Source organism: Sus scrofa, chromosome 14 (assembly GCF_054392235.1).
Source record: "Sus scrofa isolate SSC_HxYL_T2T_F1_AM1 chromosome 14, Sscrofa_HxYL_maternal_Yorkshire_Landrace_v2.0, whole genome shotgun sequence".
NCBI lineage: Eukaryota > Metazoa > Chordata > Mammalia > Artiodactyla > Suidae > Sus > Sus scrofa.
In genome coordinates this window covers 79,944,923-79,968,317 of record NC_139396.1, presented here as the reverse complement: position 1 = coordinate 79,968,317, position 23,395 = coordinate 79,944,923, and the positions used below count along the sequence as shown (strand labels likewise).

The following is a 23,395-nucleotide window of genomic DNA, read 5'->3' as shown; positions in this document are numbered from 1 at the left end:
GTTTTGAAAACATAGTTAGACACTGAGTAACTTTCAGTGCACTAAATCACAACAACCCAAGAGGTCTAAGATCTGGAAGCTGGAAATAAAGAACCTGGATTTGAAGTTCACACCAGCCCCTGGGGAGTCAAGCCTTTGAAGGCCATGTCTATCAAACAGTAAGACTTGGTCATGAAAAGAGGTTTAGTGCTTCCATCCAAGCCAGATGCCCAGAGATTATCCCATGGCCCTTTCCCTCATCTCCGATGACCACATCTCTCTGGAGACCAAGTCCGGATAACTCTTCCTCCTTCATGGCTCCTTCATCAGTCTCCAGGGATCCCACCCCAGCATTCATGCTTTATTTTGGTTTCCTAATCACCTGACCTCTCCCGAGAGTGATCCTTCTAAACTGCAGGTCTCCTCATGACGCTTTCTTGCTTGAGCTCCATCCATGGCCCCTCATTTCCTATAAGATTAGAATAAAACTGAAGTGTATTAAGGGCTCACAATGTGCCAAGCGCTGTATTTTTATTCTGCTGTCATTTTGCATTGCTCTGATAACTCTTTGAAATAAGGATTCACATTTGCCCTACATACATATTATGAAAGTAATGCTTAGAGAATGTACCTATCTTTCCAGAATCACACATCAAATCCATGATGGGAATCCAAACCAGATGCATAGACTCCCAAGCCTGTGACCGTAGCCCACCTGCACGATGAAATAACCCTTCTAGGCAGTGAGTTCTGCTTCCTAAGGTCAGTATGAGGAACTCCATGGGCCCATACCCCAGAGAAAGAAGCAAAGCTGGTGAAAACTAATGTTCAAAAACCAAGTCATTTAAAGTCTCCGAAAACTCTCCTAAGAGCATACAACAAATGAAGAAACATTTATTCAATCAAATCTAGGGAGTTCCCATTGTGGCTCAGTGGTAAAAAAAAAAACCCGACTAGGATCCATGAGGGTGCAGGTTCAATCCCCAGCTTTGCTCAGTGGGTTAAGGATCTGGCATTGCCATGAGCTGTGGTGTAGGCTGCAGACCTGGCTCAGATCCTGCATTGCTGTGGCTGTAGCATAGGTTGGCAGCTGTAGCTCTAATTCAACCCCTAGCCTGGGAACCTCCATATGTGGCAAGTGCAGACCTGAAAAGCAAAAAAAAAAAAAAAAAAAAAAAAAAAAAAGAGAGAGAGAGAGAGAAAAGAAAAGCTACTAAGACTCCATGAGAACTGTAAGAGTCTATGATATTTGAACAGCAGCCTGCCTTTTCCCTCGTCCCCATCCCAACTCAGCTCAGTTTGATGGAATTTCCACTCCAAATAGGTTGTGGCCAAAAATACATGTTTCCCTCTCCCCTCAGCTCCCAACCGAGGGTTACCTGCCATTGGGAGGGCATGCAGTCAGCATGCATCATCTGCTCTACCTCCAAGTTGAAGAGGCTAAGTTCTTGGTAATGTGGCAGAGAGGCTGGCAGCGACCTTCCTGCATCCAGTCCATACTCAGAGAGAATGGCTCTCCACTATAGGCAGGGCACACCAAAAATCCTGGGACCCTCATTGCCTCACCCCTCCTTAGTAATAAAGATTCTACATCAGGAGGGAAGAGTCAAAAAGACCAGAGATATTTCCCAGCCTGCATGCAGAGTAGTGACTCAGATGTTTTGTCCAGGAGAGAAGCAAGCAATAAGAAGAGAACTCTAGGAGTTCTCACTGTAGCTTGGCAGGTTAAGAATCTGACTAATATTCATGAGGATGCAGGTTCGATCCCTGGCCTCACTCAGCGAGTTAAAGGATACAGAGTTGCTTCGAGCTGCAGCATGGGCCACAGATGCATCTTGGATACAATGTTGCTTTGGCTGTGGCTATGACCCGCAGCTGCAGCTGGGATTTGACCCCTAGCCTGGGAAATTCCATATGCCATACATGTGGCCCTAAAAAAAAAAAAAAGAGAGAGAGAGAGAGAGAGAGGAGTTTCCACTGTGGCACAGCAGAAATGAATCCGACTAGGAACCATGAGGTTGCAGGTTCGATCCCTGGCCTTGCTCAGTGGGTTAAGGATCCGGCATTGCCGTGAGGTGTGGTATAGGTTACAGACATGGCATAGGCCGGTGGCTACAGCACTGATTAGACCCCTAGCCTGGGAACCTCAGTATTCTGCGAGTGTGGCCCTAAAAAGCAAACAAACAAAAAGAGAGAGAGAGAAAGAGAAGTCTAAAGCTCTCCAAAGGAAATGACTTGATTTGAAACAGAGTGTGGGGTGTTCAGACCTAAGGGTGGTGTTGAAAAATAATAGCTCCTTTTAATTAAGAGCAGCAAGCTGGATCTGGCCAGCTAGCTCACCAGAGCTGCCGTGAAATAAACTTTACTTCGAGATATTGGGATGGGTTGTGGATGTTAGGGTGGCCAGCATAACAGTGATTTCACCCCTCTCAAATCCCAAATTACCAAAAGAACAGCATCTGACTGCCCTGGCTTAGCTCCCATGCTATGCCTTGGTCAGAACAGAGTTGAAATCTTTGGTCGCCAGGATGAATGCAATGGTGCAAGTGTCCTCTAAGGGAAAGTCAGCAAGGAAAGGGACAGCTGGGTGTGTGTGGGGGAATCCACCACATACCCTAAGGATGTAAGTTGAAGTGACCAGGTTAAGAAAGGAGCAACTTTCAAAGGGATGTCTTCAAGCATCTAGATGGTGATTGGAAGAAATAGTGATAGTAAGATATAATCCCTTTTTCTTTTTCATTCAAAAACCCTGAATATGGAGTTCCTGTCGTGGCACAGTAGAAACGAATCCAACTAGGAAGCATGAGGATGCAGGATCAATCCCTGACCTCACTCAGTGGGTTAAGGATCTGGCATTGCCATGAGCTGTGGTGTAGATTGCAGACGAGGCTCAGATCTGGTATTGCTGTGACTGTGGCATAGGCTGGCAACTACAGCTCCGATTAGACCCCTAGCCTGGGAATCTCCGTATGCTATGGGTGAGGCCCTAGAAAAGACAAAAAGTTAAAAAAATTAAAAAACCTGAATATTGTGTGCCATGCATTGGCTTGAAAATATGAGTGTGGCACGATAGTCATTTCTGGTTTGAATTTACACTTACATGGCAAAGATGGTGTGGTGTCCTGGAAGTTTAGCTATGGCTAATTTGTCTGAAGACCCATTACTTTGCTTAGTGAAACTGATGAAGCTTTTTCATGTTTCGGATATGGGACATTGATAATTCCAGGTATCTCAACCCAAACACATTTCTGAAGAATGCCAAAATTCTAGGACTGGAATATGAGAAGTCATTAAAACCTACATTTTTATTTTTACTGCATATTATTCGTTTTCAAGTCTTGCTTGAAACATAAATTTCTACATAAATTTTTTGCTACATAAATTTCCTCCCCCTTCTTCCTTCCCTTCTTTCTTCCTCCCCTTCTCCCTCCCTCCCTCCCTTTGTTCCTTCCTTTTCTTTCTTCAAATATTTTCCTTATATTTGGTAAAGAAAGCCAGTACTATGCAGCATTCAATTGCCCAGAAATCCTTCAGCCTCAGAGGCAGAGCGCAGTAGTGATGTGTGCAGTGAATGGGGCTGGGGACTTACTACTTGAATATCAGTAGAGAGAGGAAGAGCTCACTCCCTAATCATGGTCATCAGGGAAGCTCCAGAGAACATCTGGGGTGAGCAGGTTATCTCCAGGAATTTTCTTTGCCTCTCTTTATGGGCAGACACAATATTTCTTCCTGTAAGTGTTCAAGGCTATTGAAAGTTATAAAAGAGCCCTGTGTGACGAGAAATGCTCTGTGGACTAGATGAAAATATCAATGAGCCTGAGAAATCATAAATTCATTTTAGTGAACCGTTTTGAAGAGAAATATTTTAAAATGGCAGAAGGTGAGTGAGAGTCAAATAGAAAATAAAATATATAATAGAGAACTGTGACTTGAGCTTTAAAGATTTTAATTAATATATAGTTGGATACATTCTAGAATGTAATCATCACTATAGGATTATGTATTTTATTTTACTTTCCATTTTGGATATGCAAGCATAGCCTTAAATTGAAAGTATAGACATGTGGTATTTGTCTTTCTCTTTCTGACTTACTTCACTTAGTATGAGAATCTCTAGTTGCATCCATGTTGCTGCAAATGGCATTGTTTTGTTCTTTTTTATGGCTGAGTAGTATTCCATCGTGTATATGTATCACATCTTCTTGTCTTTTTTTTTTTTTTTTTTGGTCTTTTAGGGCCGCACCAGCATCATACAGAGGTTCCCAGGCTAGGGGTAGAATCAGAGCTGTAGCCACCGGTGTATGCCACAGCCACAGCAACATAGGATCTGAGCCACATCTGCGACCTATACCACAGCTCATGGCAATGCCAGATCCTTAACCCACTGAGCGAGGCCAGGGATCAAACCCCTGTCCACATGGATACTAGTCAGGTTCGTTAATCCCTGAGCCACAACAGTAACTCCCCACATCTTCTTAATCCATTCATCTGTCCATGGACATTTAGGTTGTTTCCTATCTTGGCTATTGTGAATAGTGCTGCAAGTCAGAAAGGGAAAGACAAATACCATATGATATCACTTATATCTGGAATCTAATACATGGCACAAATAAACCTATCTACAGAAAAGAAGCAAACTCATGGACAAGGAGAACAGATTTGTGGTTGCCAAAGGGGAGGGCAAGGAAGTGGGATGGACTGGGAGTTGGAGGTTAGTAGATACAAACTGTTCCATTTAGAATGGATAAGCAATGAGGTCCTACTGTACAGCACAGGGAACTATATCTAGTCACTTGTGTTGGAACGTGATGGAGGATAATGTGAGAAAAAGAATGTATGTATATATTTGTATAACTGGGTCACTTTGCTGTGCAGCAGAAATTGATAGAACATCGTAAATCAACTATGATTTTTTTTAAAAAAAAGAAAATAGAGACATGAACCTCAAAACCTGGAACAAATGTACCCAAATTACACAGGAATTTACTGAAAAAATGCTTCGGGGTTGTAATTCTCTAGTTTTCTGTTTTTGTTCTATTGTGATGGATTTGAGGCTGTTTGCCAACATCATCAGAAATCACTTGAATGGCCTTGGGAGAGGGTGACGGTGCTTGAATGTGGATGTGGGGTCTGTAATGTGCTGGGTCAGCAGCTGCCCCAGCACCTGGACTGCAACTGCACCTGTGAATCCTCATTCTGGAAGGATGCCCTAAGGCAAGGTTTCCAAATTCCACTACACGTTAGAATCACCTAGGGAACTTTTACAGCTATCAGTGCCTGGGGCCAACTCTACACCAATTCCTTCTTATCCTTGGGGATGGGGGCCAGGCACAGCTATTTTTTCAAACCTCTCTGGGTTATTACAGTTTACAGAAGAATTGAGAACCATTGCCCTTGGGAGAAGCAGAACAGCAAATGAAATTACCTGCAAAACTGACAGTGACAAAAGAACAGAGATGAGGCTAGTGGGAAGGGGGCCAAAAAAAATCAGTGCAAGAGAGAAAGACATGACAGGTTTCAGACTAGATAGCTAAGGAATGCTTACATTTTGTCCAAAGTGGGAAAGAGAGCTAGAGGTTTCCTTTTCTCAACACCCTGAAGCCCAGAGACACAGCAAAAGAGCTAGAATATTGTTGGGATTCCTTGAGCATAGGAGACAGTGGACAATGGTCAGGTGGACAGTGGTGGACAATGGTCCACAGTGGACAATGGTCTGTCTCTTTGGACAAAAGATCTTGAGAGTCTTCTTAACTTCAAACAACTTGAACAAATCCAAAAACAAGATAAGCTTTGAAATAATTCCAATTGTGTCTCAGCAGAAATGAACCTGACTAGTATCCATGAGAATGCGGGTTCGATCCCTGGCCTTGCTCAGTGGGTTAAGGACCCAGTATTGCCATGAGCTGTAGTGTAGGTCACAGACATGGCTCAGATCCAGCATTGCTGTGACTGTGGCATAGGCCAGCAGTCCCAGCTCTTATTTAACCTCTAGCCTGGTAACTTCCATATGCTGCACCTGCAGCCCCCCAAAAGAAAAAGAAAATAAGCTTGAAGATCCAGGATTCCTCCCTGGGGTAGCAATGGCACTGGGCAGGACAGACTATGTTCTTCCTGTAGGAGACAGTGATGAGACCAGTGGGGCCAGCTCCAGTGAGCAAACATTAGTAACAGGATGGATTTCGGTGGCTGCCATCTTCAAAAACCACTTATGAATTCAACATGGCATTCCAGTTAAGGTTGCCAGATAAATCACAGGACACCCAGATAAATGTGAACTTTACAAAAACAATGGGGAACTTAGAATAGCACGGGACACATTTATACTAAAAATGTATGCATTGTTTACCTGAAATTCACATTTAACTGGGCGTCCTCTTTTATTTGCTAAATCTGGCAACTCTTATTCCCAGTGACTTTCCAGGGGTATTTTCTGACATCCTAGTCTGGGAGGCGGGAAATGGCTGAATAATGGAACCAGCCCTGTTGGGCACCTAGATGAATGGAGCTGGCTAAGTACAGTGGTGGTCTGATGGGAAAGACAGAAAGGATGTCCACTAGGTAGAGCCATTGGTGTTCACTGTAAGCAGAGGGTTCAGTCTGTTCCCAGCAGAGATGCTAGAGCCTCCTGGTAAGAAGTGCTCATGGAAGGAAGGTGCTCTGGTGGGCAGTGCTGGAAACTTCCTGGTTGGTAGTCAGTATATAGGACATCAACTGTGTACAAGTTCTGGTCCCAGGAGAAGGCCTAATGAGATCCAAATAGAGACCCAGAATAGAGTGTACTGGGATCCTAGACTGGCACCTAAAATTAAGGTGAAGAGAGAAACTTAGTGCAGCTGGGGTACCACAATATCAGGTCAGACTAACAGCAAGGACAAACCAACAGAAGGTGGCAATATGTACATACATACATACCCCTACCTACCTATTTCTATCCTTGTATCCAAATACCTACTTTATCTATCTGTCTGTCTATCTATCTATCTATCTATCTATCTATCTATCATCTATCTATCATCTCTTTATCTCCCTATCTACTTATGGTCTATCTTCTATATATTTTATATCTATCTATCTATCTATCTATCTATCTATCTATCTATCTATCTACCTACCTACCTACCTACCTACCTACCTATCTTCTTAGAATATCACCTTAGGAAACTGGCCCAATGCTTCCTGCCCAAGACCAAAACTGATTCTGTGGACAAAGCACATTGCTGATCCTGCTGGTGAGGATGGCCTGGCTCCAGCCGTGGGGGAGGGAATAATTGCAAAATCTTGGGATGGAGACTCAGGCTAAAGCTGGCAGTATCTCCATAGGGTTTGGAGGTATCTTCACAAAGCAGGCTGGACAAAATGTCACGACTCTTCCTTGGCAGTTTATACAGTGGAAAAATCAATGTTTTATTTCTCCCAGTTATCCACTGAGAGTTCAGAAATGCCCAGTGACAGAAAAATGTCTGAAATCCCTGACTGCTGAACCTCATTCTAATGGTGACTGCTGAACCACTGGGCAGAGCTGGTGTCTGTGCAGGATGGTGCATGGTTGATTTCATTTAAAGAAGCCAGATAATATACTCAGATGTCTCATCAGAAGGTGTTCTATTTAGGAATGCCATTCTTCCGAAAAGCTTAATCCTCATTTAATTTATAATTGCTTGATGTTTAAGATTTCCAGTAGCCTGAGAAATCTAAGTCCCCTCGTTGAATACAGACTCTAGTCTCTGCCACACCTGTAGAGGTGTTGGAGGCTTAATCCCCAGAAATGGTGGAAAGTGGATTCTAGTAACAGTATATGATCTTTTTCACTTCCAGCTGCAGATATTTCAGCAACAACTTCCTTCTTGGACAGCTAGGACAAAACCAAGGGTTCATGATTCACCAAGTTCTATATAAAATAAAGCAGGGTTATGATCATTTAGAAATCAACCCTGGGATCTCTAAAATCCCTAGGATCCATTGATGTCTTTAAGGCTATACCAACATTACTCTCCTAAACTGGTCCTTTCAATACTGATGATGACTTTGAAGGGTCAACTAAGTTAATGGCTTGATATAGAAGTAGACTGATAGATATACCGATTGAAGTTTTCTACTCAGTGAAATGTCTTAAAGAGGGTATTTGGCTTCCTACTAGGTTTAACTTTTGAAATGGAATATAATAGCCCTTATCAGCAACTTTTTATACCGTTGACTTCTAATTAGGTAAACATAAGAGATCCACTGAAAGTATGCTCTAGAAGTGGATAAAATTGTTCTAAAGCTGTTCTTATCTTTAAGAATGACTCAGTTCTGTTCTTTTTACAATCAATAGAAATTAAATGACTGGTTTTTGAAGCAGCATGCTGGGTATAGCATCACTTCCTTTAGTAAGAGCAGCAGGAAGGCTGAGCAGCCCAAAGCTGATGAGGGAGTGACTTGTAATCAAGATAAAGATGACCTTGGAGGAGTTCCCATTGTGGCTCAGTGGTTAACGAATCCCACTAGGAACCATGAGGTTGCGGGTTCGGTCCCTGGCCTTGCTCAGTGGGTCAAGGATCCAGCGTTGCCGTGACCTGTGGTGTAGGTTGCAGACGCGGCTCGGATCCCACGTTCCTGTGGCTCTGGCGTAGGCCAGTGGATACAGCTCTGATTTGACCCCTAGCCTGGGAACCTCCATATGCCACAGAAGCGGCCCTGAAAAGGCAAAAAGCCAAAAAAAAAAAAAAAAAAAAAGATGACCTTGGAATTATGAGAGAACCCTTGAGTTCTGATTCTTTCTCTCTCTTTATGCTACACACCCAAAGACAAATCTGCAGAGTATTTGCACCTCTTTTATAATTGAAGTACCAGAAATTCTGGCAACATCAGAAAACACCTTGTTAGTTTATTGTGAGATCCATCACTGTATAAACCAATTTAACAGGGTACAATAGTTGCCAAGCTGTCTGAGCTCCAGATTTTCTCAGCATTTCCCATCTGCTCACACAATAGCCAGAAGATGTTTGCTTTCCTAGATATAGGATAATGCTTTAAAACTGCCTGAAGGAATCTATTCAGCCAAGCTGTTCTAATAAGGTTAAGTATATAAAATATTCACCTCACAGGATATATGCCCATATGCCATTGTATCATTAGTCACAAACATAGGCAGTTAATTATTCTGGCCTCTAAAGTCCATCTTTATGGCTAGAATATGAGAGACTCCATGAACTCAAGCTGTCTTATTTACCTAGGACAGCATTTTTTACGAGTGCACAGGGCTTTCTCCATGTTGTCATGATATTTTATCTGTCTACCCATCTTGTAAATGGTTTGTTGTCCACCCGGGCAGCATATTTGGAGGCAGATGGCCCCCTGGTGTTGTACAGAATGCCCCAACCATCTCCTTTCAGGCTCTCAGATGTGCCTAAATACTCCTACTGAACATTGAAATTCTGTTCTGTCTTCATGGATTGCCAGGAAGGAAGTTCCAGGAATAAAAAGACCATAAACTGTTGATTGGAAGCCTACTTCCCACTATTTCTAGATGCAAAAGTTCTAGCCCTCCTACACCTTGGCCAACAAGAAGAAACCACATTCTGTATGGGGGGAAAGAGAACCTTTGGATATAGTAATTTTTTTTTCTTCTTTCCCTATTGAAAAGTGTCACTGAGATCTGGCATTTTAATGGATATAGAATAGGTGAATATATCATTAAGATTCCATTTTCCCAGAAGCAGAATTGTTTGTACTTCCTGTTTGCATTATTTTTAAGTCAAGATACACATCAAATAGTACATGTATAATTCTACTGCAAATATTATTATGTACCTGTTTAGATACATATCTGTCTATCTATCTATCTACTACCTGTTGAAAGATACCTACTTCCTATTAAAAGTGTTTCCCTCTAGGTGGTATAATTATAGGTGAGTTTTATTTCACCCTGTTTTCTTTTTGGTGGTTTACAATCTTTTGTCCGAGAATATGCTTTATTTGTGTAATAATTTTAAACATGTTAAAACAACCCTTTCTTAACTGAAATTGAGTATATGTGAGCGTAAATGATGCCTACCCCAATTATAAAAACCATGGGAATCCAAAGGTGGCTTCATGTCTGTCTCTCCCTTGGTGCACAGCTGGAAGACATGATGTGTCTGTTTTGCACTCCTCGCTGCTTCCCTGAAGGGCCCTGGCAAGCACTGAGGAAATCTTGGGGTCAGACGGAGTCATCACAATCTTCCACTTTTATTTCTTGAGAAAATAGTGGCGGGCAGGGAATGTACTATAAAAAAAGGAGAATAGAAAGAAACTAATGTTTAGTAAGTCTTGATGGCCTGGGTATTTGATGTGTGCATTGGCTCATTTTTTCATTATCTGGCATCATTCCTATTTTGCAGATGACATGAAGCCTCTCGTAGTAACTCACTAACCTATGGCAGAGCCAGGGCTCGAACTGACCCTAAAAATTGCAGCTCTTTCCACTCTACTCCACTGCGTTATGTTTCCCAATTTCTGGAGAAAATTAGACTGACCTGCCGGTCATCCGAAACACTGTTTCTTGAGTGCTTTCCTACCGTGATGTCTCCTGATATTGGGAAGTAAGTAAATGCCCCTAGAACTCTTTACAAGGATGTCTTTTCTTTATGCTCTTACTTGCAAACACACCCAATTAATAAAATTATTTTGGAGCTTTGATGAAACTCCTTGCATATAATATTGAGGTTCTAACCTATACCATAATACTGTATATGTTAGCTAGCTTACTATCAGAGAAAAAAGAACCATTCGAGGCGAGTTCAAAAACCTTGACATGACACCACTGATGGCTCCTCTGATTCTCCTTTCCTGACATTGATTGACCATATGTGCAGTGGATTAGTATGATCTACTTTCCAATCAGGCAACTTATTTTGACTTGATTCTCATGGATGATTCACTTGATTCACACTTCAAGCTTGACTTGGAAGGTACCCTACAACCAGGCTGTTCCAGCCTCCCATGAAACAGCCTTGACAGACCATCACCATGGAGTTAGAGATGGAGATGGAGGCAAAGATGGGAATTCACCGCCATAGGTTTGGAAATCCTTCCTTTCATTGACTTGCAACCTATTTTCTTGCAACCACACTCAGAGTGGACACAAGACTCTTTAAATGTTAGAAAACTGTGATTGGGTCTCCCTCTAAAAGTGTCTCTTCTCCAGGGGAAACTTGCAGGTTCTCGAACCTAAGAGAATCATTATTGAGTGCTTACTATGTGTTCTTCTTCTATGATCTCGTTTCGTTCTCACACATCCCTGTGGGGAAAGAATCATGGTCTCCAGACCCCTCTCCATCCTTGTCACTGGCTTTCAATCATATTATAATGTGACAGAGGTCTCTTCATGCAAGGTGCCTCGAATCTAAAGTCAACCCAAAAGAAGGTCATTAATCTCATCTGTTTCCTGGAGTTCCATTGTGGCTCAGCAGTTAACGAACCCAACTAGCACCCATGAGGACATGGGTTCGATCCTTGGCCTCCCTCAGTGGGTTAAGGATCCCGCCTTGCCTTGAGCTGTGGTGTAGGTCACAGATGCGGCTCAGATGCCACATTGCTGTGGCTGTGGCTGTGGCCAGTGGCTGTCGCTGTGATTTGACCCCTAGCCTGGGAACTTCCATCTGCTGCCACGGGTACAACCCTAAAAAGACAAAAAAAAAAAAATCAAAAAAAGAAAACAAAAAAAACTCATCCGTTTCCTCTTTAGTCTTATCTGGAGGCACAGCTTTGTCATGTACCCTTTCAGGACCTTATTGTGTAAGTCTCTCTTATTTCTGTCTCTGCCTCTCTCTGTCTTTTATGAAAATAAGTTCTCCCATCAGATCTAGTGGAATCTCCCAGTTCATTTTGGCTATTGTTTTGAGTCCTTGAATAAGACTTCATCACTTTGCTTCCATGGATCACAGCCCTTTCTTACTACATGTTAAAATTATATTTAAAATCTTCCAAGATTCTCTTCAGCTATAACCTAGACACCATTCTTTCGTGCTTCTCAAACCATCTTCGTCTGAATCACATGGTCCAGTACTTGTAAACATGCGGATTCCTACATCCCTAAACCTGCATCAGTCTCTGAGGATGCACCAGAAGCCCACAGGTAAAGGAATTCCTAGAGCACTGCTTGTTTATGCCATAAGGCTGACAACAGTGCTTTGTACACTTTACTGAAATAGGACAAATAGGACAAGTCCCTTCCCCAGACCGTCTGGCTCAGGTGATGCCTTCTTCCAACTTGTGCTCTCTGCAAGCCCTTCCCTCTATCTCATACCATAAGCAGCAATGCAATACATTTTTAAAAGGAGTCAGTAGGGCTAAGCCCATCATTATTTACTCTAGCAAGGCTGAAAATAGCAGCAACTGATGAGCAAATATTTTGCCCTCCATGTGGCTTCTTGCAGTGTTGCAGCTGTTGCTTCATCTAGAAAAAGAGCCGGGCCTAAGGGTAAACAGACACTTAATTAGGTTAGGGCAAGCTCCAAAACCTTGCAAGCAGGCAGGGCAATAACGCCCCCTGCTTCCTCACCAAGGATGCTCAACATGCTCTGAGAAGCAGTTATCCAGAGCCAGGAAGGCTGTGGTTTCACCCCGCCCCTCCCTGCTTGGCGTGTTTTGTTTGAACCCTATGACCTGATAGAGTGTTTAATCGCAAGGAATGTGGTGGCCCCAATTCCCTTCAACCCTGCAGCAGGAGCGGATGTGTTGAAGCCCTGGGGAACCAGGGTTGGTCTTTGAACTGGCGTTTCAGCATCAGACAAGTTTCAACAACCCTTGGTGTCAACAGCAGGGGCTGATTAGCAGAAGAAAAACACTCCATCCCTGGCCTGGCACAAAAATCGAGACAGACGTGCTCCAACCAGGAAGAGATGCGGTTTGCTGAGAAAAATTCATGCTTGGTAGGTCTCACCATGCCCAGTGGAGCCATTGTGGACATTTTCAATATGTTTCACAGTATAGTTTATGGTTGTTATTGTACCAAATATCACCCGTCTGCTGCCCATCGGCAAGGATCCCAGATGGTTGAGCTGGAGGTCAGAGCCTCTTTTGCCTCTGCATGTGACAAACACATTGGCACTTCTATCCCTCCAACAGCCAGACCGAGGAGACCCCCACTCCTTTAAGGACTAGAGGGGACAAGATCACAGATGGACGTGCAAGTGTGAGTCTGCATCCGCTTTAGACTCCATTCATTTTGGTTGGCCCCTAGCTGTATGCTATTTCCTTGTTTTGGGTGTTCATATTTTGTTTTGTTTTTAAACTATGCTGTTATGCTGGTTTTGTGGTGCGTCAGCTTGACGAGGCCAAACCACATGCCCAAGCATTCCCTTTCAAGGTGTGAGAGGCTGTAAGAGACACTCTCTCCTGAAAGGTGGGGAAGGGAAGCAGCAAGCTTTTTGTAGCATACATACCCCCCTTCTCCCAAGAATTCCACTAAACACGAATCTACTGCTGTGAAGGGACTTGGCAGATATAACTAAGTCTTTAATCTGTTGACTTTAAGTTCGGGAAATTATCCTAGGTGGGCCTTAGTCAGTTGAGGAGGAGTCCTTCTTTTGGACAACAGTTCATCCCATGCCCACAGGGTTCCAGCTGCTCCCGATCGTCCCTTCCAGATGGCTGCCCCAACAGACTGGATTTGCTTAACCAGATCAACAACCACATAAGCCAGTTCCTTGTAGTAGATCTGTAGATCCCTCTATCTATCTGTCTATCCATCTGTCTGTCTGACCAACATCTATCCATCTATCTCTTTATCTGTCATCTGTGCTACTGGTTCTGCCTCTGGTTAAACCCAGCTGATACAGCTTTCAGCTCCTTAAGGTCAAGAACTATGCCTTTTTTTTTTTTTCTCACCATAGCACATAGCACAGTGCTCTGCAAATACCTGGCACATTAAAGATTTACTCTTGAATTTTTTTAACGAAGGGTAGCTACTCTGTGATTTATTCATCAGGTACATATCTGCTTGATAACTCTCTGAGATCAATTCTATGTATCTATATTTACTGAGCACCTGACAAAGAGAGTGGTTTTGTGTGTGTGTGTGTGTGTGTGTGTGTGTGTGTGTGTGTGTGTGTGTGTGTTGTGTACTTACATGCATGCAAGATGAGAGATAAAACCAGATGCAGCTTTAGGACCTATCCTGGAGTAAAGCAGACCCCAGGACTTCCTGATGCACTCTCCAACTGGGTTTAGTGAAGGTGACAGTAACAGAGAATTGAGGTTGCTTGACCTGGTTTATTGTTATTCATCTGATGTTCAGTTTATCATTCACTCAATTTTCCAGTCATTGTGGCATAAAATGCAAACCTATCCATGCAGAAATATCCACTTCATTCACTAAATCTTAAAATATTTGATCAGGCTATCGTAGATACACACACACACACACACACACACACACACACACACACACATAAAATACAATAGATACTATATATACTTATATATATAGTACAGTAGATACATTACCCTATTTGCAAGTGAGGGAATCATATCACATATTTAAAAATACCGAGAGAAGATCTTGTCTGTCAGGAATGCATTCGAAGTATTAACCTCTATGGAAAGAGGCTGATGTATTCAATGGAGATTGAAGGAGGAAGCCTAAACTTTTAGGGAAGGATGACAAAATGGTCAGAGAGGCGTCCAGTCTAATCATGGGAGTCTGGGCACTGTGTGTACCTTGGCATTCTGCAGGACTCGGTGGCCTTTGAACCTCCAGGAAGACTCACAGGCTGCTATTCATGCCTGTTGAACCTGTTGAGTCTCTGGGTCTCCTTTCCCTGTGAACAAAAAGGGAAGGCTTGCTTCCCTGAGAGCTGACCACACACAGGGTCATTTTTCCTAGAAGATGATGTTGGCAGTAAGATGATGTTGGCAGAAGGTCCCAGCCCCTTATGAACAAAGGTGATGTCCAGATATGGGCATAGATTAGCAACCCCAGGGAACTGATCCTGCTTCTTAGATCTGATGTGACTAACTCATTAAATATCATGTTGTAACTGCTGGCTTCCAGTCATAAGACACAGATCCCAGTTAACACAGCATAATCAGTTAATTTCCTATTATGATATGATCTTTGAGATGAATTTTTAATGATTATTTTTACGAAGCATCTGCAGATGTCTGGGTTCTCACATTGGCCCATTAGCTGGGCAATTCCAGGCTGGGATGAACATGACGATAATGACTATTGTGCTAGAGGAGACAAGGGCCTCTTCCCCAACCAGAGATCACTTCAACAAGAAATCTTTTTGATTATGTTTAAGTACAAAGTTTTCTTTCTCTCCCTTCCTCATCTCCTGCCTTAAGCTAGACTCTTTAAATATCCAGAGAAGACTGCTTCTCCTTGCCACATGCATAGCTGTATCCTCCAACCATTTTTCTCCAGGCTGGAGGGCATGAGGTCTTGGCTGTTAGGTGCTGCTGCCTGGGGTGTTACCCTGGAGACACAACCCTGCCTGTTGAGTTGGTGGTGGATGCTCTAACCTGAGGAGACTGGCTTCAGCTCTGGAGATCTCTACAGATAGGGAGGGAGGAGATGGTTGGTGATGGTACCCCATGCCTCTCCCATGAGATAAGATCATTTGTTCATTTCTCACCCTTTGGTTCCTTCCTTTGATGGCTATTGAAGGAATGGAGGGGTGACAGAGCAGGTGTGCCTGGGATTGCAGGTTCATCCAGAGCCATCCCTGGGGAAGACAGCACAGTGGGGGAAGCTGAGGTAGAGTGTGGTTAAGGCTTTGCCTCCCGGGGCCACTGCAATGACCCTTCCTGGAAACTAGCGGATGTATGTGAACAAGGTTTAAAATGTCAAGTTGCTAAGGCCACAATTCAGGGATTGGAGGGAGGAAGATTGCTATAACTGCTCGGGATGGTCAACCCATGGGATGGGCAGCCTGTGGGCTGGATGCAACCCACGGATGTGTTTTGGTTCCCCCACCCCCACAAATTTGGACCATGTTGCATTTTTTAAAAATATCCTATTGTTCATCCCCATTACAAAACTTATTCCACATAACATTTGCAAATTCTAGCTTCTCTTGAAGAATCAGAAAGCCTGGTCCCCCCAGAGCCACCATTCCCACGTGTAGGCACCCATAGGCACCAAGCTGTCACTGCCTCTTCCTATGGGGCTGTGCTTCTCCAGGGGTGCAAATCCCATGGCTCTTGGTCTTCTCCCCAACATGGAGCCCAAGGGCCATTGTACATGTCATTATACATGCTTAATATGCAAGCAAAGAATGCTGAAAGGACACCTAAGGAGCTTTTATGAAACAAATCAAACATTCCTCCCCATAATAAATAATATAAATGATAATGAGTGATGTAAATCTACCCATGTATGTCACCTCCCTGGCCTCATTGCTATTGGAGTTTGGAACCATATTTTTAATTAGTTTGGGGACTCCGTGAGTTGACTGAGGAAGGGTAGGTTTCTGGGCTCACACGCAAAATCAGGGCTTCTGAAACTGATGAGGAGGTAGGGTGACAAACTGTCCCGGTTTTCCCGGACCTGAGGGGTTTCCTGAGCTGTGGAACTTTCAGGACTAAAACCAGGGAATTGCCAAGCCAACGGGAATGGCAGTCTCCTTAGAAGGAGACTCAGCAGAGGTGATGCAGTATCACCAGATGAGCCCCGCTGTCCACAGCTTCTCCAGGGACAACCATGCCTAGAAATGCTGGTCTCTGGGGCCCCCAAGACCTCACTCATTGCTGAGGACCATTCACAAAGGTCCCGGGGAGCCTCTTTCCCTCTGCTCTGAAACAGGTCTGGCTGTGGGTTTAAGCTTGGGGTTCCTTTGAGAAGCTCCCGAATTGCTAGTTGGTTTTGTTTGCCTTGAGCTGAGTGCCTCACCCATTCTATCTCTGAGATGGAGAAAGAAGGGTTAAGAGCCACTTGATGGGCACCTGAGGACCTGGAGAGGATAGCAAGGACACAGAAAGCAGTCACTTGGCCTCACGTTCATCTGGTTTCCGGTTTTGCTGCACTCTGCTGGACCATCCTCTGAGGTCACTGTTAAGAGAAGATTACTAGTTACCCCTGCTGGACTAGGGTCTGTAGAATCACCTCTTTTCAGGTCCTTTTCCTCCGTAGGCTGAGTGTCCCGCAGCTTCCCTCCTGCCCATTCCTGCCCTTCCCATTCAGCTCAGCACAGTGCTTACCTCCCTCGAGATTCTTTTCTCATCCAACTCTGCCTGGCCCCGGTCACCGCCATGCGTCCTTCGTCCCCTCAGGCCCCTGCGTCCCCATGACCTGGCTCTGAATGCACAGGTGATTCCTATTTCCCTGGTTTGGAATGCCTGATAGCTCCATCTGGGCTGAGCTGACTTTTATTATAGCTTATATTTTATGAAGAAAGGTTTTCACAAAGCAAATGAATACTGACAACAAAATTACATGGATGTTTAGTTTAATAAAGAGGACAGTCTGCCAAAATGCTATCCCTGCTTTGGGGCCTGGTTGGAACCCTCAGCAGATGGAGTGTCTGCCTGCAGTTAATACCAGGACGCTTCTCTTCCTCTTCCTGAAACTTTCCCTGACATCACCCCGGCTGACCCATTGTCCTGTTCCTCCTCTGGCCCTCACAGCAGTTTTGAGCCTGGGGCTTCTTTATCCTACATTTGTTACCTCTCAAGTCCAATTTCTTTAGAGAGTTGTGTTAGACCCCTTTTTCCTGCCACCTCTGGGGTCGTGACCTCACCTTCCCTCTGGGGCCCTTGGCCACTGTTCTGATCCAACACAGGATTTAAGAAAAGAAATACCATGAGTTCCCATTGTGGCTCAGCGTTTAACAAACCCAACTAGCATCCTTGGGGACATGCATTCAATCCCTGGCCTCACTCATTGGATTAAGGATCTGGTGTGGCCATGAGCTGTGGTGTAGGTCGCAGATGCAGCTCAGATCCCAAGTTGCTGTGGCTGTGGTGTGGGCCATCGGCTACAAATCCGATGCAACCCCTAGCCTGGGAACCTCCATATGCCAAGGGTGCGGCCCTAAAAAGACACAAAAAGAAATAACAGAGGCAAGAGAAGGAAGAGAGATGGGGTTGTGTTTGTGCGACTCTGAGCCTGGCCCCCACAGCGTGGCCTGCTCCAGGGTTCAGTCACCTCTAGGACAAGCTCACCCCTCCTGCCTGGGGGAGGAGAGGTGGGTGTGGGGTCTGCCTACAGCGATATCAAGTACATTCATGTCGCTCTGCAGCCATCAGCACCATCCATCCTCAGGACCTCGTCATCTTCCCAAACTGAAATTGTCCCCATTAAACGGCACCCTCATCCCCCTCCCCAGCCCCTGGCAACCACATTCTACTTTGTGTCTCTAGGGAGTTGGCTCCTCCAGGGACCTCATGTACTTGAGAGTCATTCAGTCTTTGTCCTTTTGTGACTGGCTGATTTTGTTTAGAATAAGGTCTTGAAGCTTCATCCATGTTGTATCAAGTGTCAGAATTCCCTTCCTTTTTTAAGGCTGAATAAGTGACAGAATTTTAGAGCTTAAAACTCTAAACTTGTTCCCCCTTTTGTTAAAATGAAAACCAGTGGGTTGTCAGCTCCGCTATGAGCTGACTGAGACCCTCAGAAGTGGCTGCCTGGGTGATGACAAGGGGTCAGTGGGGGTGGGGTCATTACCCCTCTAAGGCAGCTGTCTTCCTCAGCCCGGGACTGGGCTTCCACTGGGGGGAAAGGAGCTCCGCTGCTCAAAAGGGCTTGGAAGCCCCCAGAGTCACCCTCTTCTCATCCTCTTCCATCCTCCCACATTTCCACCCTGTCTAATCATTCCTGAGTAGCTGTCAAGGTTTCCCCTTCCCCCCTGGCTCTGTGGAAAGAGGCCAAGAATCTACTTCCATTCAGACCTCCCCCAGGACGGGGAGAATGGTCACTCTATCCTGCTTTGGAATGGGTGGGTTTTCATTGGCACCAGCAGGGACTGAGTTCAGCTCTGAGCACCCACTACCACTCAAGAAACTCCTGCGGGATCTTCTGCCATGAGCTGTGTTCCCTGGACCTGAAAGCTAACCTCACAGGCTGAAATGGAACTGACTCAAGCCCTCCCCACCCCCGGTCCTTATCTGGATGCCTCTCACACTAGAGGGAAAGCCAGAGGTTGCCGTAATGATAAACAGAAAGGCCACACCCTGCATTCCAAGCTCTCTGAATCCGGATCCAGAATTACGTCTTCCTTCACAGACTTTGTGGCTATAGCACAAAACTCCTGCTCTTCCAAGCACACCCTGAGCCTCCCCACTCGTGTCCATTTGCTCAACACCTTTTCTCCCTCCTGAAAGGGCTTTGTCTTTCTGTGTCTACCTGCAGCCACCTGCACCAAAGGCCCTAAGTGACCTTCACCACCTGGAGGATCCATTCCGCCCAGGTCCTGGAACATGAGAGCCACACCTGCTGGGTCATTCCAAGCCCCTCCTGACCAGCAGTGTTGGCCACCTCCCCCTGCCTGGTGAGCACAGGGAAGGATATGGTGCCGTGGGTTCCCAAGGGATAACTGGATGGCAGTTTACCAATCCCACCCAGTCTGAGGGTCACTGGTCTCCATACTAGCCTATTGGGGCAGACCAATGGCAACCAGAACCCCCTCCATCACCTCACAGGTGCCTAGCCTGGCGACTAGGGAGATGGAGGGTTTGACCCCAACACCTGGATTCTGCTAGTAACTTTCCTATATTCTCTAATTCTGACAAAACCTACTGCCCATAACTCCACCCTACTGGTCCTGGGTAATAATCATCGGACACTTTAATTAAAGACCTGCCTGTCTTGTGACCATTGTGCAATCTTAATCAAGGATATCTTAACCAAGATGGCTCATTCTTGTCAATGTTTACTTATAAATGAATGAGTATGGGGAACGTGGTGGGGGGGTGGGGGTGGGGGGAAGAACACAACCACAGTCAAGGTGGAAACCCTCTTGATCAGGGAGATCCTAGTCTAGCTCCTGGACTTCCTGTGGACTCCAGCCAGTACTCCCACGTACATATCCTCTGAGAAGCCCCCAAGTTTCCGCTTACTCACCCTCACTAGCTTTTATGCCTGTGGGGGTTGGGAAAGAAGGCCATTCCTCTGCCCTGTTGACAGATGGGGTCTTAGACTGTCTCGGGGTGATCTCTACTGTCAGGCCAAAGATTCCATCTTTCTTAGACTCTCTTAGGACATGGGCTGTAGGTTCGTGACAAGCTGTCAATAACAGTGGCGGACTAAACTTAGAGGGGAAACTAAAAACCCATTGATTAGGAGGACTGTTTTGGAATTAAAAATGTGTAACCTGGGAGTTCCCTTCGTGGCTCAGTGGTTAATGAATCCGACTAGGGACCATGAGGTTGCAGGTTCGATCCCTGGCCTTGCTCAGTGGGTTAAGGATCCAACATTGCCGTGAGCTGTGGTGTAGGTTGCATATGTGGCTTTGATCCCGCATTGCTGTGGCTCTGGCGTAGGCCGGTGGCTACAGCTCCAATTCAACCCCTAGCCTGGGAACCTCCATGTGCCACGGGAGCGGCCCAAGAAATGGCAAAAAGACAAAAAAAAAAAAAAAAATGTGTAACCTAATATGAGCTGGGCCACCAGGCCAGGGTGGCAAGTCCATGGAGCACCATGTCAGCTAGTGTGCTCTTACTTGGCTCTAAAGCAAGGTCCAGAAAAGATGCAGGTCCCCTCAGCCTGATAATGCTGGGTTGTATTTCACAAGGGCCAGGGTCCCAGGCCCGAGAATGAAGGAAATGTTCTCCCACAGCAAAACTAGGCTGTGTTCCCTCCCAGTAAGAATGAAGGCAGGCCTGGCTCACCTGCATCTCCCTCACTTGTGAGGAGAACGGCTTCCAGTCTTGCTGGTCAGGAAGCAGATGTAGAACTGGTACCTTTCATCCGGCTCCTGGGAGCCTCTCTCCCTCGGGACTCCCTCCCATGGGCATGAGGCCCCAAGGAAAGGGAATCAATCTCCTGCATCCAGCCTGAGGCTCCCAGCCCAGGAGGGAGCTTCAGAAGCTCCTCCTTCTTCCGGAAAGAGTAGAATTTCCTGAGGGAGGGGCTGAGGACAACAGGCTGGGGGACCAAAGGGAAGGTCTGTAGGAAAAGGAAGAAGTGCTGGGGAGAGAGACATTGAGAGGGTCCTTGCTCTCCTGTGCTGCCAGTGACAGCTATGTTGGATCAAGTTGTAGCATCTGCCTGGGGATCTGACTATCTCTTTGGTAGAACTTTGAGTCCCCACAGTTGGGGTGGCTGGGTGTGGAGGTGGGGGTGGATGGGGGGACAGGCCATGCCAGGGAGGCTGGGAAAGCTGGGGCTCCCAGGAAAAGAGAGGCACGTTTCCAGGGTACTGGGGCTACTTCATTCCAGGGTCCCAGGAACCCATGCAGATGCCGTTGTGTACATTTAGAAAAAGATGCTGGAAACAGGCAGGTCATGGGCATCAGGGCCAACGACGCCGCTCTAGGAGCAGAGGGGCTGTGAGAGTGTCACCACTCTTCCCCTCCATGGAGCAGCTTGCAACTTGTGTAACCCCGCCTCCAGATTGTTCTCCAGAGATGGCATGGTGACCTCTGGGCTCCAAAAATGAGGGGCCCTATACTTCAATAAATTAAAATAAAGAAAATGAGGGGCCCTGTCCTAGCCAGGCTCTGAGAACCTTCATTAGCTTTTCAAGAGCTTCCCGCAGACCAGGCACTGAGCTATTACTTCCTCTCGCCACCTCCTCCACCTCCATCTCTACCCCCACCCCTCCCATAAACATGTTGTGCACATCATTTGCATCTCTGTGAAGGAGGTGCTGAGGCTTTTTGAGTCAAGGACTTGACCGGGGACTGACAGCTGGTAACCGTCAGAGCCCTTGCTCTCCAGCTTCTCTCCAGGCACCTGGCCACTCTCCATCTCTGCTCAGGTTTGGAAGGCTGGCTCCTCTGGCCAAATTGATGCCAGACGTTTTGTTTGCTTTCTGTTACTTTTCTTTTCCTTCACCGATTCTCATCAGACTGCCCAGAGATTCAGGTGAGGTCAGGGTGCCAGGAGGTGGTGCATCCGAAAGGTCTGCCTCCCAAGCCTAGGCTCCTTCTGCAGCTATCAGCCCCTCCCCTCCTGCCTGCAGTTCCTCTGGCTCCTGCTTGAGTCTGGTGACCTTAGCAAAGCCACCCATCCGGTGTGGCCAGGCAGGACTGAGTGTCCCAGAGGTGTCTCCCATCAGCTGCACACTCAAGGCATCGTGGCTCCAGGGACACTGAGGACAGACCCCAGCTACCTTCCTGCTTCTGGCCAGTTCAAGGCAGAACTTGCTGTGACTGATTCAAGTCCAGCTGCTTCTCCTGGCTTCCCACCCACAAGGACATCCTCACTGAGCCATTTCGTTTTGCAGTCTCTCACTTTCACACGGGCAATCCCCTCCATATGTAAGTTGGGAATCTCCCTCTGTGGGAGCTTGGGTGCGGAATACAAATGAGGAGACAGAGTTCAAGGAGAAAAAGATAGCTTTCTTATTTTGCTAGGCAAAGGAGGACACAGCAGACTATTGCCTTAAATACTGTGCTGCCCTTGGGAGGAGTTAGGAGTTGGTTTTATATTTAGGAGTGGAAAATGGGGCTGCAGATAAGGATCAGAGTAGGTGTAAGCTTGCATTGTCTTTCACAGCTGGTGTTTAGTGGCCCCTGGACTGTTCTGGTGGTCCTTCTTCTCTGAAGAATGAAGAATATAGTTCTTCATCTAGTAGTTCTTCCCTTTTTTTGGGGGGGGGGGGGTAGTTCTGCAGAAAGGCTCAAAGATATTTATGTATGTTTCTTGAAGAGGAACCAGGACCCTGTCCCAAGACTGCACTGTTGTCTCTTGATGGCTTCTCCCTAGTCTCTGCATCCCCTCCCTTCCCTGATTAGCAACTGCCCTTTGGAACTCAGGGAAGGTCTGTAAGCTGAAGCTTATTCCCTAAAAACAAGAAATGGGGGACCCAAAAAGGCTTGTGTGCCCAGGAGCCCCACAGGGTGGCTTCTTCACCTTCCTGGTGTTCCTCTCTCTATTAAATGAACCATCATAGGAGCAGAAAATACGTGTGCATGTGTGTCTGTTAATGTGCGTGCATGTGTGTGTGTGTGTGTGTGTGTGTAGCTCTTACTCATAAACAGTATCAAATTGTTGACTATTCATGGGCATGTTCATGGGCGTGAATTGGGTTTTATAGACACAAAATTGGTCAAAATAGTGACATGTCTCGATAATTCCTTCCCACTGAGGAAGCAAGGTGATGAGTAGGATGGTTTTTGCTCCTGCCCAGCCCTCCATGTGGAAGCTAGGGACACGAGGGGCCCCCAGCAGGCAGTTCTCTCCTCTTACCCAGAGGCTGAGCAGTCCCTGCTCCTGGGCAAGGTACAGACAGCCCTGGTGCCCGGCAGGCAGAGCAGAGAGCTGCTGTATGCATCCCTGTGACACAGA

At 45.8% G+C, this 23,395-nt stretch overlaps 1 protein-coding gene and 1 long non-coding RNA gene across 12 annotated transcripts in view; both read left to right on the top strand.

The window, feature by feature from the left end:
- Positions 1-23,395, top strand: part of LOC146396806 (uncharacterized) — a 769,570-nt gene that overhangs the window by 107,951 nt on the left and 638,224 nt on the right. The gene's annotated exons all lie outside the window — the stretch shown is intronic.
- Positions 1-23,395, top strand: part of MAP10 (microtubule associated protein 10) — an 82,604-nt gene that overhangs the window by 50,392 nt on the left and 8,817 nt on the right. For 6 of the 11 annotated variants that reach the window (XR_014827874.1, XR_014827879.1, XR_014827877.1 and 3 more), the window contains one exon: positions 623-741. The exons of 4 other annotated variants lie outside the window; for them this stretch is intronic. The gene's annotated coding sequence lies outside the window, so the exon portion shown is untranslated. Of the gene's footprint in view, positions 1-622; positions 954-4,351; positions 4,910-23,395 lie in introns of those variants that run through there. One more of the 11 variants, XR_014827878.1, reaches the window with a different exon arrangement.